Source organism: Eulemur rufifrons, chromosome 7 (assembly GCF_041146395.1).
Source record: "Eulemur rufifrons isolate Redbay chromosome 7, OSU_ERuf_1, whole genome shotgun sequence".
NCBI lineage: Eukaryota > Metazoa > Chordata > Mammalia > Primates > Lemuridae > Eulemur > Eulemur rufifrons.
Window position 1 is genome coordinate 67,374,106 of NC_090989.1, and position 16,403 is coordinate 67,390,508.

The following is a 16,403-nucleotide window of genomic DNA, read 5'->3' on the forward strand; positions in this document are numbered from 1 at the left end:
TTAATGTTACAGCAGGGTCAGGGTATGGGTAATAGGATTGAATCTAGATGTTGTTTTTCTTATTTATTTTAAAAGACTGACTTAGTGTTATTTTAAAATGTGTTTTAAAGACAAATAAAATGAGTCATATATGCTGTACACCTCAACTTGTCTCTGGGCAGAGTAAGATGGACAGGAAATGAAACAAGAAAGGAAATTTCACCAGGCCTATGGAAAAAGGGAATAGGCCAAAACTACATGAAAAAAGAAAAAGGTAAAGTAGGGAAAATACATTTTTAAATTACCCTTGCACCTCCCTTCTATGCTACGTTATCGTTTTCACCTTCCTCCCTTATAACTCTTATGTGGTCTCAGTCAAAGCTCTCATGTGCTTCACCACACATTCAAAAATCCAAATACAACAAAGAGCCCCGTGCTCAAAAGTCAAGACATGCTATATCCCTTCTCTAACTTCAATATTTTCAGGGAGGATCAGCCAAGTGTAAAGAAAGACAACTCATGTAATCAATCCACACTAATATGTGAGTAAATGTCTCTTCCTACTAACCCCTCAAAAAGCCAACTGCTTCCTGACCCAAATATATGTACAATTAATAGAAATTCAGGAGTTAGGGATATTACACAGAAGAGAGGAGGAAAGAATGATCCTTCCTTTAAATCATATCACTCACATCAAAGACTGCTCTGGAAGGGGAAAAAAAAAACCAAACAATTAATCTGTGTTCCCAGGAACCGCTGTCCAACTGGAGGAAAAGAAAATAGGCAGAGTAATGAGCCACTCTGAGCTCCCTGTGAAGACCCTTTAAGTGGAGGAACCTTGGGCAGCTGACTCAACAGAGTACAAAATGGCAGAGCTATTAAGAACCAAGACAAGATAAACAATGGTGTCCTAGAGCTAATTCAGCTAAAGATGGGATGGCAACCCTTCCGCCGCGCTTCAAGATACCCAGAGCAGAGAATGCTGAAAACTAGAATAGTGTAGGAAAGAGAAAGGAAGGAGACCAACTTGGGCCAATTTCTCCTGTATCTCTCTAAAGGAGATTACGTCAAACTCTGTATTCTTTCCCTGCTTCCAAGATTTATTCTTTCCTCATCACCATTCCTCTGCAAGAGAAGCTAGAAGGTATGGCTACAGGGGTATTTAGGTGGCTACAACATAGCTTCCTGCTCCATTCAATACCCACCATCCTTTCCTTTCCTACTGACAAATGTTTGGTTCAGTGTGTAGATGTAATCCTAACTGTAGCTTAGGAAACCTCTAGTCATTTAAGCCTAGTGGCAGGGCTGAACTTAAATAAAACATAAATTATCAGCCATCAGTTTTCTCTTGTAACCCAGAACAAACAGCTAACTACTCTTCCTGTCACCTTCTAATTTAAGGTTTCCAACCAACTACATGCACATAATTAGAAACTAAGCTTTAGAGATTTGTAAGTTGAAATAGAGTAAATAAGCTTTGAGTCAGGGCTTTTAATAAGGAATTAAGTACGTGGGCTTTTAATACAAACATTTTCGACAATTATTTCCAAAACTTGGGGGACTATTTCAGTTTGTTTTCAGAGGACAAAGTTAATAGAAGCGTAACATATGGACAAGTTGGGCACTACTATTCATTTTTAATCAAATATACAAATCACTTTAAATGCCTGCTGAGGTTTTTTACAGGAGTTTTATACAACTAATGAGAAAAATATCTTTCCAAATTAATAGGTTTATGTCTGTATTATAAAATTCAAAGATTATGATAACCTAGAAAGGAAAGACAACTTATGTGTGTTGAAGATCTACTATATGGAAGACACTGTGCTGGGCATCATTATATGTGTTCCCTTACTTAATACCTACAATAACCATTAAGACAAGTAACAGTATACTTCCATTTAACATACAAAGAACCTAGGGCTTAGGTTGTTACATAGCCAGGAAGTAAACTGGGATTTCAAACCAGCCTTTCCTGACTCAATGCACTTTTTAGCTTATCATACTACTTCCCAACTTAAAAAGGCCCTGAACACATTAAAAAAATCAGTTGAACTTACTCTCTTCTCACCACCTGCTCTGAGGTCCCTGTATCACCATTGCTTGGCTCAGTAAAGCAATCAAACTCTCTTTAGCAGACTATCCCATCTCATGGCTATTATGGGAGAACTGTCTGTCACAGACTCCCTTTTCCTTCGGGACAACTGGAAACTTTCTATATTTTCTATTTTCCAACTTGCATCTATCAGTCATACCCCAATTATTCTTTTTTTCATGGGTTTACATATACGCTCTTAAACTATTAATATCTTCCTTTGTTAAGACCTAATGTAAGAACAGTCAGTGCTGATGATGTACTTGATCAAAAAAAGAGGGCCATAAGTTTTAAAGTGAAAACAGATTTGAAGACCTGTGCCATAATTCTCTAAAATTCTTGAAAACACCTAGCCCCCCTTCAGAATGTACATGAACATCCATGTGCCACTAATCAACTTTAATTAGTCTGCATTCAAGCATGAAAAAAATTAATATTTCTGATTTAAAGATTCTGATTTTGTTTTATTTATTGAGTTTGGCAGTAATATTATGTTCCATAAGCTTTTACTGAGCAACCAAATGAGTCAAAGCAGATTACAGCAAGCAAGCTTAGGAACCTAAATATCACTATCTTTTCTATAAAAAGAGTAATTTCCAACTTAAAATATTCTCACAAATTCAACAATACCACCCCCCTGCTCTGGAAGGAAAACAAAAAACTAAACAATTGTTATTTGGAAGATGCCAGTTACATTAATTTGTATATTAACATTTCTAACTTTATATATGAGTCAGTGAGAAATTACACTTTAAAAATATCAGCATTAGAAATACAAATATCAACCAGCCTCAAAATCTGTATTATATGATACATTAGGTGATATGAGGAAACCCATGATCAGTACGAGAATCTTTAACAAATTTTCCATTTATTATTCCTAAGAAATGTTCTGTTCTCTTATCATCCCTCAGAAGTATAGTTTTGATCTAGGCAGAAACTGCTTCATCTCTCATACAGGGGTGTATCTGAAGGTCTCTGAATGTGGAAATGCCCCTAGACAAGAAATAGACTTTGTTTTTTGATAACTACCATTTTCCATCTAAAAAGCATATTTTGTAAGCCATGTTGATTTTTAAAGTGCTACCATTTCAAAACATCCTAATAGGAACATCATTTGTAATAATGGCAACTGGACAAAATGGTCTTTCTGACCAATGTAGCAATAAAAGATATTTAAACAGGTATCTAGTGTCTATAGCTGCTAACACAATTATTAATCAGAGAATTTACAGGCTAAGATCATTTTATACAATATGACAACTAAAAAAACTATGACCATTTTTTAACCACAGAAAGATAATTTATAAATATTTAAGCCAAAGTTAACAGGCATTTCTATATAACAGTGAAGACCCCTTAAATAAAGCAGAATCTAAGCATATTCTGCATCACCAAAGTCTTCCAAAACAATGTAGCATCAAGAAAATAGTGGTATTTAGAAATATTCAAACATCAAATTTACAGCAACTCAAACTATTAAGAAACAGCTAGTTTATGTTAAAAAGGAAGAGGGAAAGGGAAAAGGGAAAAAAATTTAAAAAGTCCAAGCAAAACAGAATCTTATACTCTGTTGGATCTAGTTATTGCATCCATTACATTTTATGCCAATATCAACAATTCAAACATTAGTATTCAAAATACTGATTCTATTAAACTATGAATTATCTATAGTCTTACATAATTAACGAAATATAAAAAAATATTTCTTAAAATAAACTTTCCTGTATACTATGAATAAAGTTAAACACCTAATTGTTTTGATTTTTTTTTTTTTTGAAACAGGGTCTTGGTCTGTTGCCTGGGCTAGCATGCAATGGAGTTTCATAGCTCACTGCAACCTCAAACTCCTAGGCTCAAGCGATCTTCCCACCTCAGCCTCCTGAGTATCTGGGACTACTGGAGCACACCACCACCACATCCAGCTAATTTTTCTATTTTTTGTAAAGATGCGGGTCTTGCTATATTGCTCAGGTTAGTCTCAAACTCCTGGCCTCAAGCCATTCTCCCACCTTGGCCGCCCACAGTGCTGATATTACAGGCATGAGCCACCACACCCAGCCCTAATGGCTATTTTTAATATGTACCATATAGTAACCAAGACTCATTCTAGAACAGAAAAAATATTAACTATTTAAATCAATACCACTTTATTTTTCCAAATGGAAAGTAAATCTGACTCAAACCCCAATGTGACAGACAGCTGGCTAAATCCCCAGAATCTGTTCTCTCCTCACTCAATAATAAAAATTAAGTGAGACATATAGCTGCCTAGGTAAGATTCACATTCCAGCCACCCTTGCAGCTGTTACGGCCATGTGACAAAGTTATAGCCAACAGGATATTAGTGAAAGTGACATATACAACTTCCCTTCAAGGAAAAGAGAATGCCTTTCACAATGGTAACCATAATATACAAGCCACATATTAAGGATAGATAACAGAGCAAGTCAAAGGAGTCCTGGGTCATAATAATTCTGGAGCTTCCATATAATCTCTAGATAGTTTACATGTACTCTTCAAATAAATATAAATATACTTCTACCTTTATAAGCCTCTGTCACAGTAGCCAACTCTATATACTAATATATCAAATATAAATGATTGCTGATCTAAGATGGCTTCCATATATTAATGCAGGCAAACATACAATATGTATAAGTGTACAGTAACTGATATGATTTTTCATATTTTAAAATTATATGGCACACACCATTAAATTTGATTAATAGGCCTAATTTTCCCAAGTATGAAAACAGAGTTTCCTTGAAAATTCTGGAAAATTTAATGGGGTATGTGTTGAGGATGGAGGTGAAAAATTTCTCCCTGTTGAGAAAAATAGTTAAACAACAAAACAACTACTCACTTAAATTTCACTTAAAATTACATGATAAGCTACAAATTTTTCTGTGTTAAACTAAACTTAGAATATAAAATGGTATCATTATTCATCAATTTTCTCTTACAACTGTTTTCTCAAGAAAAGAAATAAATGTAAAAAAAAAAAGTTTCTTCCAGATATAAATACCAAAACATAAAGAAACTGTTATATAAACTCAGCATAAAATTCTAGCAGCCAATAAAAATGGTTTTTAAAATTTACTTATTCAAGATTATGAAAAAAATAAGTATTAAAATTACCTGAGACTAAGGTAAAAATGAAGATTTCAAGGAAGGGAATGCTGTAGAGTTGAAAAAGAAATCATGGTTGAGTTTCTACCTTTCACAGGCTTCAGAAACCTTCCATACCACCTTAATCACTTACGCCAGCCAATTCCTACAATAAAACATATACAAACACACAACAAACAAAACACATTACTTATTAAGGGAAAAAATACAAATACAATATTTGCAAGTTGGTATGAAAACTGAAATGATCACTCTTTGTAAATATAGTAAGTTATGACTGAATGAACAACACACTGACTTGTTTTTAAGTCTGAAATTGGGAACATACAATAGTGGAAGGTAGTGAATGAGGAAAAAACCTTAGCCTTATAAAGAATAATTTGCCTAGATCTGGAGTCTACCGCTTCAGAGACATGGGATATTAAAGGAAACGTAGAAGGGTACAGACCTAAAAGGTGAGAAAAGAAAAAACAAAAATTAAGAAACCACTTAAAAACACGGTCATATCTGCCTCATAAAGTCTATGAAATGAAGAGAGAAGCAACACAATGGCAGGCCTTACAAACAGAACCTGCAGCATATAGAATGCATAGGTATTTGCAATAAAAAGGATTACAATTGTTAAATACCTGGATACAGAAACCTAATCAGCAAGGTCACCAAGTACAGAAAAGCTGACAAGAAGATGTAAAGGATCAGAAGGAGAATGTGTAATGTATCCAAAACAACAAAGAGTATAGGCTGTGCACAAGAAGAAACCCTCCTGATAGTATTTCTGAGCACAGTTAACAGACTAACTACAAACAATATACGTTGTTTATAACAAACAAAACATTACCTATACAGGGAAAAAACACTATATGTTTGTTTTACTTCCATAACAGATTTTATGTCATTTCCTACCCTGGAGGTCCTTAAAAATATTAGATTCCTATCTATCAAAATTAGTTTGCATACATTCTTTCACAGGAAGCTTGGAGACAAGATGATATACGAAAGATTCTGATTTTACAACAGTTTACCATGGTGCAAAGGCAAAAAGAATAGTCTTTCCCACCTACTGCAAAACCAATAATAATTTCTGAACTTCAGAAAGCATAATATTCATTTTTTAAAAACATTTCAACATTGTTTCCATATTTTTTAAAGTTCAATTTCTGATAGAGCTATTTACATCTCAGTACCCTTCCACTGCAGAATTTTCCCGGATATTCAGGCATGTTTACTTTTCCAGATAAACTTTTGTTCAAAATAAAATAGATATGTTAAATATGTTAAAAGGAACATACATGTAAATTTTTTTAATTATGAAAACAATCAGTAAGAGATTCTCAATAGAGACAAATTATAAAAAAGAACCAAATGGAAATTCTGAAGCTGAAATGGTACAGTAACAAAAAAATGTATCAGAAGAGCTCAACAGTAGATTCAAGGTGGCAGAAGAAAATCATTGACCTTAAAGACACATCAATAGAAATTATCCAATCTGAAGAACAGAGTGAAAAAAGATTGAAGAAGAATGAACATAGCATCAAATACATATGGAAAAACATCCAGTTTACCAACATTTCTGGAGTACCAGAAAGAGAGGAGAGTAAGAACAGAAAAACATTTAATAAAATACTGGCCAAAACCTTCCCAAATTTGATTTTTTAAGACAATAAATCTACAGATCTAAGAAGCACAATGAACTTCACGAGCGATAAACACGAAGTAATCTATATCTACACATATCATATTCAAACTGTTGAAAGCAAACACAAGGAGAAAAATCTCGAAAGCTGAAAGAGAAAAATGATTCAGCATGTGCAGAGAACATTAAAAAAGATTAATGGCTAACTTCCAATCAGAAATAATAAGAGTCTAGAAGACAGTGAGATCGCATATTCAAAGAGCTGAAAGATAAAAGCTGTCAACCAAGAAGGCAGCAAAACTATCCTCTGAAAATGAAGGAATAAAGATATTACTAGGTAAACAAAGACCGAGAAAATTTTTTGCTAACAGACTTGCCTTAAAAACAAAACACTAGAGGAAGTCCACCAAACTGAAAGGAAAAGACATCAGATTCAAATATACAGAAAGAAATGAAGGGCATCAGAAATGGTAAACATGTGGGTTAATCTAAAAGACTATAAATATGTTTCTCATTTTTTTCTCTTCTTTAAAAGACCTAACAACATATAAAACAGTGATTATAACACTATTGCTGGGTTTATAACATATATAGATGTATATTACAATAGTGGCATAATAGAGAAGAGAAAATGGAGCAAAGTTTCTATATTTTACTGATACTAAACAAACTGTTAAAATGCATAATTCCAACAGCAACTACAAAGAAATTATCTTTAAAAATATACAACAAAAAATCAACAAAGTAATTAAAATAGCATACTAAAAAATATTTAACGAAAAAGGCAGTAAAGGAGACACAGGAACAAAAACATAGAAGATATTTATAAAAAAATAGGAAAATGGCAAACATAAATACAATCGTATGTATAATTAAACATGAATGATTTAAACAGCCTAATAAAAAGGCAGAGACTGTCAGATTGGACCAAAAAAAAAAAAAGATGAAAAAGGATATACTATGGAAACAGTAACAAGAAAGAGAAGTGGGTATATTAATATCAGACAAACAGACTTTAAAACAAATAGAAACAAAGACCATTGATTGCAGGACTCCTCTGGCATTGCAAAATCTCAGAATGACATAAATCCCTGAATTGTCAAAGGTAAGTATCTTTTTTTTTTTTTTTGAGACAGAGTCTCACTCTGTTGCCCAGGCTAGAGTGCCGTGGCGTCAGTCTAGCTCACAGCAACCTCAAACTCCTGGGCTCAAGCGATCCTCCTGCCTCAGCCTCCCAAGTAGCTGGGACTACAGGCATGTGCCACTATGCCCGGCTAATTTTTTCTATATATATTTTTAGCTGTCCATATAATTTCTTTCTATTTTTAGTAGAGACGGGGTCTCGCTCTTGCTCAGGCTGGTCTCGAACTCCTGAGCTCAAACGATCCACCCGCCTCGGCCTCCCAGAGTGCTAGGATTACAGGCATGAGCCACCGCGCCCGGCCGTAAGTATCTTAATATTGGTAGTTTTAGATTCAGTGAACTATAGTACTTAAAAACAAGTTACAGAAGTTTTGTTACTTTTCCTGACTTAAACTGTTTAAAACCTCAATTTATATTGAATAATTTTTTGATTGTGTCACTAAGGAGAAAAAATATCAAACAACAAGTCAGGGATTCATGTCATTCCAAGATGTTATAATGTGGAGGGAAAATTAAGTCCTACAATCAACTGTGAAGACCTTTTAAACCTAATATTCCACCCAATCACCCTAGCAATGAAGGAGAAAAATCACTATATTCAACAATAACAAATTCAAACTTTCGTAGGGCAAATATGGTAATCAGCCAGTTTTGATCATTCTACAGTGTAAACATGTATCAAAACATCACATTTGTACCCCGTATATACAATTATTATTTGTCAATTAAAAGATCCTGTACCCCATGGATACATAAAATTATTTGTCAATTAAAAACAAAACACACAAAAAAAATGACAAGGGGGTTCTTTCCTTAATATACAAATATACAGAGAGCCCCATGAAAGGGCAAAACACACAACCAATCAGATCACTGAAAATATACATTTGGTAAATAATAATAGGAAAATGCTCAAACTCACCAATAATGAAAGCAAAGCAAAGCTAATCAACAAAAAACTGACAAATATTTAAAAGTTTGTGGCCAGGCGTGGTGGTTCATGCCTGTAAGCCCAGCACTCTGGGAGGCCGAGGAGGGAGGATAGCTTGAGCTCAGAAGTTTGAGACCAGCCTAAGCAAGAGTGAGACCCTGTCTGTACTAAAAATAGAAAAAATTAGCCAGGTGTGGTAGCGCATGCCTGTAGTCCCAGCTACTTGGGACGATGAGGCAGGAGGATCACTTGGAGCCCAGGGGTTTGAGGTTGCTGTGAGTTAGGCTGACAGCACTCCAGCATAGGCAACAGAGCAAGACTCTGCTTCAAAGAATAATATATATGGTGTGATCTCATTTGTGTAAAGAATATATAAGCACACATCTAAATGCTTGTATATGTATAGAAAATGTCTACATTATCTACTGCTTAAGTGTGTATACCTTTTATATTAAACCTAGGTAAAAGGGGTGAAAAATGCTGAACAATTATCAGAAGATAGGGGAAAAGAAGGAAATCCTAAAATATGGCCACTACAATTGCTAATATTTTAAATACTTAAGTTTTAAAAGTTCTCAAAACAAATTAAAAAATTCAGAGAAACTTCAGAATTTTTTTTTTTTTGAGACAGAGTCTCACTCTGTTGCCCGGGCTAGAGTGAGTGCTGTGGCGTCAGTCTAGCTCACAGCAACCTCAAACTCCTGGACTTAAGCGATCCTACTGCCTCAGCCTCCCGAGTAGCTGGGACTACAGGCATGCGCCACCATGCCCGGCTAATTTTTTGTATATATATATTTTAGTTGTCCATATAATTTCTTTCTATTTTTAGTAGAGACGGGGGTCTCACTCTTGCTCAGGCTGGTCTCGAACTCCTGACCTCGAGCGCTAGGATTACAGGCGTGAGCCACCGCGCCCGGCCTTCAGAATTTTTATGATCATTAATAATTGATATGTGTCACTAACAGATATGTAAATTCCTTGAAAACTGTTCAATATTAATTTTTTTCATGTTTGAAAGATAAAAGTATAGGTTTAATATATGCACCAACGAAGGCCAACAAGAAAGGAGAGGATCATTTGTCTTCTTAACATAAGGGAAGTGCAGCCTAAAAAAGAGATACGTAAGTAATCTAGTTAAGTGAGAGAAGATAATGGACTTTACCCTATAAAATTAAGAATGTTAATTCTTTTCAATGTATAGATGTTCATATCTACGTACAGTGATAGGCTACACGTACTACTCATGCTATATTTAAGTGGGTATAAAAGGAAAACAGATTGTCCAGTAAATGTAGAGTACTACATTTGTACAGTTGTGAGTACACGTGTTCATGTGCAAGCACATGGGCCTCTATCACAGGTAAAAAATAAAGACTGAGTAAAACAACGTTGAATTACCTCTATAAAATATGTCTGGCAAATGCCCATCCCGCCAGATCACTTGGCTGAATCTCCAAGCTGCTGATTCCTCCCTCTATCCTACAAAAGTACAAAAATACAGGTTATTCTCCCAAAAAAATCAGGATTAAACATAGTTTCAAAGTCAGGTAAATTAGTTATATCTAAATATGGTAAATATAAAAAATTCTTTCCATGGTAGATATTGTTGTGCTAAGTAAAATTGGTAGCAACTCTTAGTCCAAATGCAATGACCCATCAACATTAAATAATATCACAAAGATAAGAAATGACTCAGACAAAAATCAGACTTTTTCAAACTTAACTTCTAGCTAAGGATTAAGATTTCTTTGAAATCAGGACAATAACCTTAAATTTATCTTAAGCATCCTAAAATAGGAAAGAAAGTACAAATGTGTTTCATTAAAATCATACGCTGATACTCTCCATTATTCAAATAGTACTATTTCTTCATAAACTCCTACAATAACATTTCCCTCAGCAGAAAAATCTCAATATAGTAAGGATACAGTTTTTGAAAACACAAAAATAAATATTTTAAAATTTCAAGGCAAATGTATTTAATAATGCTAAAATGATCCATCAATATTTTTTAAACATCATGCTGTAATCAACCTTTTAGCAGAGACTAATACAGAAAATTAACATTCTATGTTAGTATTGCATTGATATTGGATACAGATCATTTTCTTCATGTAACTGGGATATTTTCCGCAGGTGTATGAAATGAAGGTAATGAAAAATGAAAGCTAAATCATCAGAAACAAAGAATAGGCTAAATATAATTTTTTTCAAAAATAGATAAAGTATTTTATGTAACACAACCCTAACACATTTTTAGGGCTCAATAAATATCTTGTACATCAATAAAAGCCATAAAGGTAATCACAGAACAATGAAAGAAATTAAATATCTCTAGAAAATAACCAACCACATTAATTCAAGGTCGTATTTATATAATTTTATCAAGGGATTACAAACAGTACAGCCTTTACAAACAGTATAGCCTTTCTGATTAATTCAGCATTTTCTAGTCCTTAGTAGCTTTGTTTCTAAACCAGGTACAAACAAAAGGCTATTTTTAAATAATTTATTTCTACTAAGTTCTTAATTGCCTGCCTCAAAGTTTTACAGGCAAGCCTTCAAAAGTGCATATATGCACTTCTTAATTACACAAAATTATTTTTAAGTATATACATATTTTTATAGCAACAGCAAAAAGATAATAAAAGCCATAAAACTATACTATTGTATTAGTTAAAAATAGGTAAAGTAAAGCAAAACCATGTTAAATTAAATTTGGCCTAACGCTGCCTTCCTAAGTAGCAAACTGCAATCTAACTTAGTGTGTAAACAAACTGCAACCTAATTTAAGAGTATATTCTTGTAACAAGGAGCTGAGTCTCAGCCAATCACAGGCTGCCAACTCATGAGACCATGTACATATAAGGCAAATGACAAGCTGTACCCAATCAAGCCATTTTTGTATGTCACTTCCTTTTGTTGTCTATAAATACTGCCTACCCACATTGCTGGATGGAGCCCTCTGAACCTCTCCTGGTTCTGAGTTAGTGCTCCATTCATGAATATTTCTTTGCTCAAATAAACTCTGCTAAATTTAATTTGTCTAAAGTTTTTCTTTTAACAACTGTATCTTCATTACACTGCTATTTACATTCTATTAAATTATTATATATTCTGTATATATTACTGTATTCAACTTTTAGAACTGTTAAAATAGCTGCAGGAATAAGTTAAACAGAAAAAGCACTGCAAAGTCTATATACCAGAAACATCTTTAAATCACACATTCTAATATTATGAGTCTTTTTTAAAGTTAACTTGATGTATCTACTCCACAATCAAGACACTATTACATAACTCATCACATAAGATGGTAACACCAAAGACCGGACAATGTTTTTGAAATCTTAACATTCTGGTGAAAATATTTTCACAAAAAGCATACTCACCTTCTTGCATCACTTTTTATTGAAAGTGCTAAATTAATGCTGTCATACATCAAAGAATATAACTAGATAACTAGATAAAATAGTGAAGCAAGAAGGAAAAGGAAACATGCCACACACAAAATAATATGACCTCAAATCTAAATTTATAAACAGAATTTATTTACTTTATTTTTAGAGACAGGGTCTCGCTTTGTCACCCAGGCTGGAGTGCAGTGGTGTGATCATAGATCACTGTAACCTCGAAATCCTGAGCTCAAGCAATCCTCCTGCCCCAGCCTCTCAAGTAGGTGGGACTACAAAAGCACACCAGTATGCCCAGTTATTTATTTATTTATTTTGTAGTGACAGGGTCTGGCTGTGTTGCACAGGTTGGTCTTGGGTCTTGAACTCCTGGCCTCAAGCGATCCTCCCACCTCAACCTCCCAAAATGCTGGTATTACAGGTGTGAGCCACTGCATCCAGCCATAAACAGAAATTTATGAATACCTTTCCCATTACAAAATTTCCTCTACTATGGAACCTCCCAATTTCCTCTAAGCCAACTGTAACATAATCTTTCTCTGGAACCCTAATTCATTTATTAATAGCATCATTTCTCCTTCAAGTCTCTATCCCTCCTTTACCTTTCCCACTCCTCTCAACCAAGAATGGGAAGGAATCTACTAAACTGGAAACTGTGCAAGTACCAAAGGAATACAATTTGTTGGACATCCACCCAGTAGTCAGCTAAGATCTTCCTCTTTCCTTGCCCTACTCTCCCACTTCAGTAATCAGTGAACATTCCTGCTTAGCAATTCTTTTAGGATTTTGCTGACTAAATACTCTTTGATTATAATCACTTATGCAGATATAAACAGATTAAAGCTAAAAATATACAGATGCTCCTCGATTTATGACGGGGTTATGTCCCAATAAGTCACGGGTTTATGCCTATAGCTGAATGCCTGCATAGCTTCTGCATCACCGTAAAGTTGAAAAATCCTAAATCAAACCATTGGAAGTCAAACCGTAGTTAAGTCAGGGACCGTGTGTATTTTAGGGTAGGAGTTTTATTATATTTATGCTATCGATCAAGATAGTATTTGTTTTTAATCAGCCAATGACAGCAGATGTTAATAGATATACAATAATACAAATACACACTTTTTGTTTTACTAAGAACTTTTATATTTATTCAATAATTGAGGCAGCTTTCTACCAATACCAATTTTAATAAGTATGGCACAGAAAGAAAATAAATGAATTATTTTTCAGGGGCCATTAACTACAATCCTTCCATTATTCAGTTTTGACAGACTGGCAATATTCCAATATAACTAGCAGGTGGTCTGATTTATTAAGCAAGCCAACATTTCTGGACACATGACATATGTACAATACATTATCCAAGATTCCTAAGACATGCATAAAGGAGTTCACAATTTAGCAAGGATGGTAAGCACACATACAGTTTGTGATAATAACGTAATGTGGTAATATTGCCCAGGCTGGTCTAGAACTCCTGGCCTCAAGCGATCCTCCCACCTTGGCCTCCCAAAGTGGTGGGACTACAGGCATGAGCCACCACACCCAGCTGAAGCTGACCTTTTAATGTTGTCACATTCAAGAATGCTTTGGACTTTGCTCAGTAGTGTTCCTAGGACACTGAAGATAATAACTCACATAACCCAAACAACAAACTTACGACATTGGTAATATTATAATTCACATTTTACAGATGAGAAAACTACAGGGTTACATAATTTACCAAAGGATATCCAACTAGTAAGTGGTAGAACCTAACAGCTTAGAATGGTCGACAGGGGCCTACACTCACTGTTGTGCTCTCCCCCATCTCATCACCACCACCGCCACCCTCTCATCTTTCAGACTTCATCTTCTACTTTCCCACTTGTTCATTCCTTTCCAGCCCCACAGACCTGACCTCCTCATCTTCCAGAATCTCCAGCATGTTCCAGTAGGCCCTAAGGCCTGTACCCTACTGCCTGTACCTCCTTCTGGAACACTTTTTCCCTAGAGATCCTCATAACTAAATCCCTTACCTACTTCAATTCTTTGCTTAATTGTCACCTTATTAACAGACCTTTCCAGCCACACTACTCAAAACTGCAACCTGCCCCCACTTACACTCATCCAATCCTCCTTTAACCTGTTATACATTTTGCATAGCACTTACCACCTCTTAACATATTACACAACCTACTTATTCATTATGTTTATTGTTTTTCTGTCCCAATAATAATATAAACTCCACAAGGGCAGGAATTTTTGTCTGTCTTATTCACTGATATATCCCAAGTGCCTAAAACAGTGCATTGCACATAGTAGACACTTAATATTCTTTAAAATGTTTATATACAGCTGGAATTTATCCCAGGAAGTCAGGCTCCAGGAGCTTAACCACCATACGATACTATCTCTCTAATTATGGAATCATAGATAATGAAACTAAGACGTGTACAAAAGTCACATTAACCTAATGAAATAGCAGAACATGGTCTCAAAACCAACCTACTAGGGTTTTGGCAAATTTCCCTAGAAATTTCCCTAGAAGGCCTTGAAGGTCTTAACAATAAAGAGATCCAACCTACTGATGATCTACAATAAACTTTATGAAACACTGTATCATATGCACCATGGTAATTCTTAGTAATGTAAATAGTTTAATTCAATCAAACTTTCCAGTCTTTGTTTTAAAATAACAGGAATAACTAATCTCAAAAGTACTCTTTCAGAAAAGCTACAAAAACTACATGCACTTTGCAACAGATAAGAAGAGCTGCTTTTGTTTTTTCAAATATTTCACATACGTCCTGTTTGGTTCTGGGAATCTGAACAACTTCTATTGATACTGTATTTTCAAAGTATATCTTTATGTTGGTATAATATTAATACTTTCAGTCTGTCAAATTATGTTTTAACTGTCATCTTTGCCTAGAAAAGTAAGATTGCAAAAGATGAGGTTTTATGAATTAATGTAGTAGGATCCAGATAAAAGATGTATTAGAAGAAACATACACAAAAATTGTGTCAAGAATATTAATTTATAAGGCAATAAACAGAAAATCAATATAAAGAAGAATCTAACAACTCTTAACTGCTTTATGATGATTTCATTATACCATGTATTTTAATTTTACTCCCAAATATGACCATTTTAGAAAAGCCATTCATTGATAAAGAATATAGTTCTTGGTTAATTAAGGTTATCTTTCCAAAAGCTTCATTTTTAAAGTTTCATTGAAATGTATAACGCTTACAAATTTTAACTGCTTATGCTCCCATGAGCACTGCCAAATAAAAGGGCTACCTCTGCCCTTTAAATGAAACCAAAAGTTCAAAGCAATGAAATGATAAATTATAGCATACATGGCATAAGAATCTGAGAAAATGCTTAAAGTCCTTTAGAATCTTTTAACACATTGTACACATTAGTCAAGATATATTTTTAAATTAGTTCTTTTATGAATTAATGAGACTTTCTGAATGATTTTTTTTATTTTCTCAATGATATTAAAAAATAAAAAAAAAACCCTCATGCCAGGCAAGAGATTTCTATGAATTTGGTTAGAATTTCTACACAGTAACAATGCAAAGAACAGATTTATGTGTTCTTTTAATTTATAATACTGCTTTGAAAATTAAAGTTATTAAGACTCCCTCTAAAGAGGTATATATTACATATATTGAACTAAAAATGATATCTGAATAAGGTCTAATGGTATACTTTTCATATCCAGATCTATCCCAGGGAGGAATGACAGCCCAATAAATTCAAACCAGCTACCCCAGAAATTACATTACCCACATCTGTCTTCAACCATTTTCCATTTCTACTGTCACCAAAAATCAAACCAAAATCTTAAAAACATTGCCATTAATGTATTAATAGTTACTACACTTAGTTGAGAAAGAAAATCCTACAGAGAGGTAGTCAGATACTTAAAAGATTGCTGAGCAAAGTGAGTAAAAATAAAAGCCACCAAGCAAAATGTTTTACCTGGACTTTACCTTTCAAACCAACTAACCAGTAAACTTTTATCAAACAAGAAACCAACTGTCCACCCATGTAAGAAAACATAACAGTATGCATTTTTA

At 34.2% G+C, this 16,403-nt stretch overlaps 1 protein-coding gene across 9 annotated transcripts in view; it reads right to left on the reverse strand.

Moving 5' to 3' along the window:
* The window catches only part of ZNF148 (zinc finger protein 148), a 130,896-nt gene that overhangs the window by 81,196 nt on the left and 33,297 nt on the right, over positions 1-16,403 (reverse strand). For 5 of the 9 annotated variants that reach the window (XM_069475150.1, XM_069475142.1, XM_069475144.1 and 2 more), the window contains exons 2-3: positions 10,312-10,392; positions 5,216-5,351 (exon numbers count right to left, since the gene is read on the reverse strand). The gene's annotated coding sequence lies outside the window, so the exon portion shown is untranslated. The remainder of the gene's footprint in view (positions 1-5,215; positions 5,352-10,311; positions 10,393-16,403) is intronic. The other 4 variants (XM_069475145.1, XM_069475148.1, XM_069475149.1 and 1 more) reach the window with 4 other exon arrangements.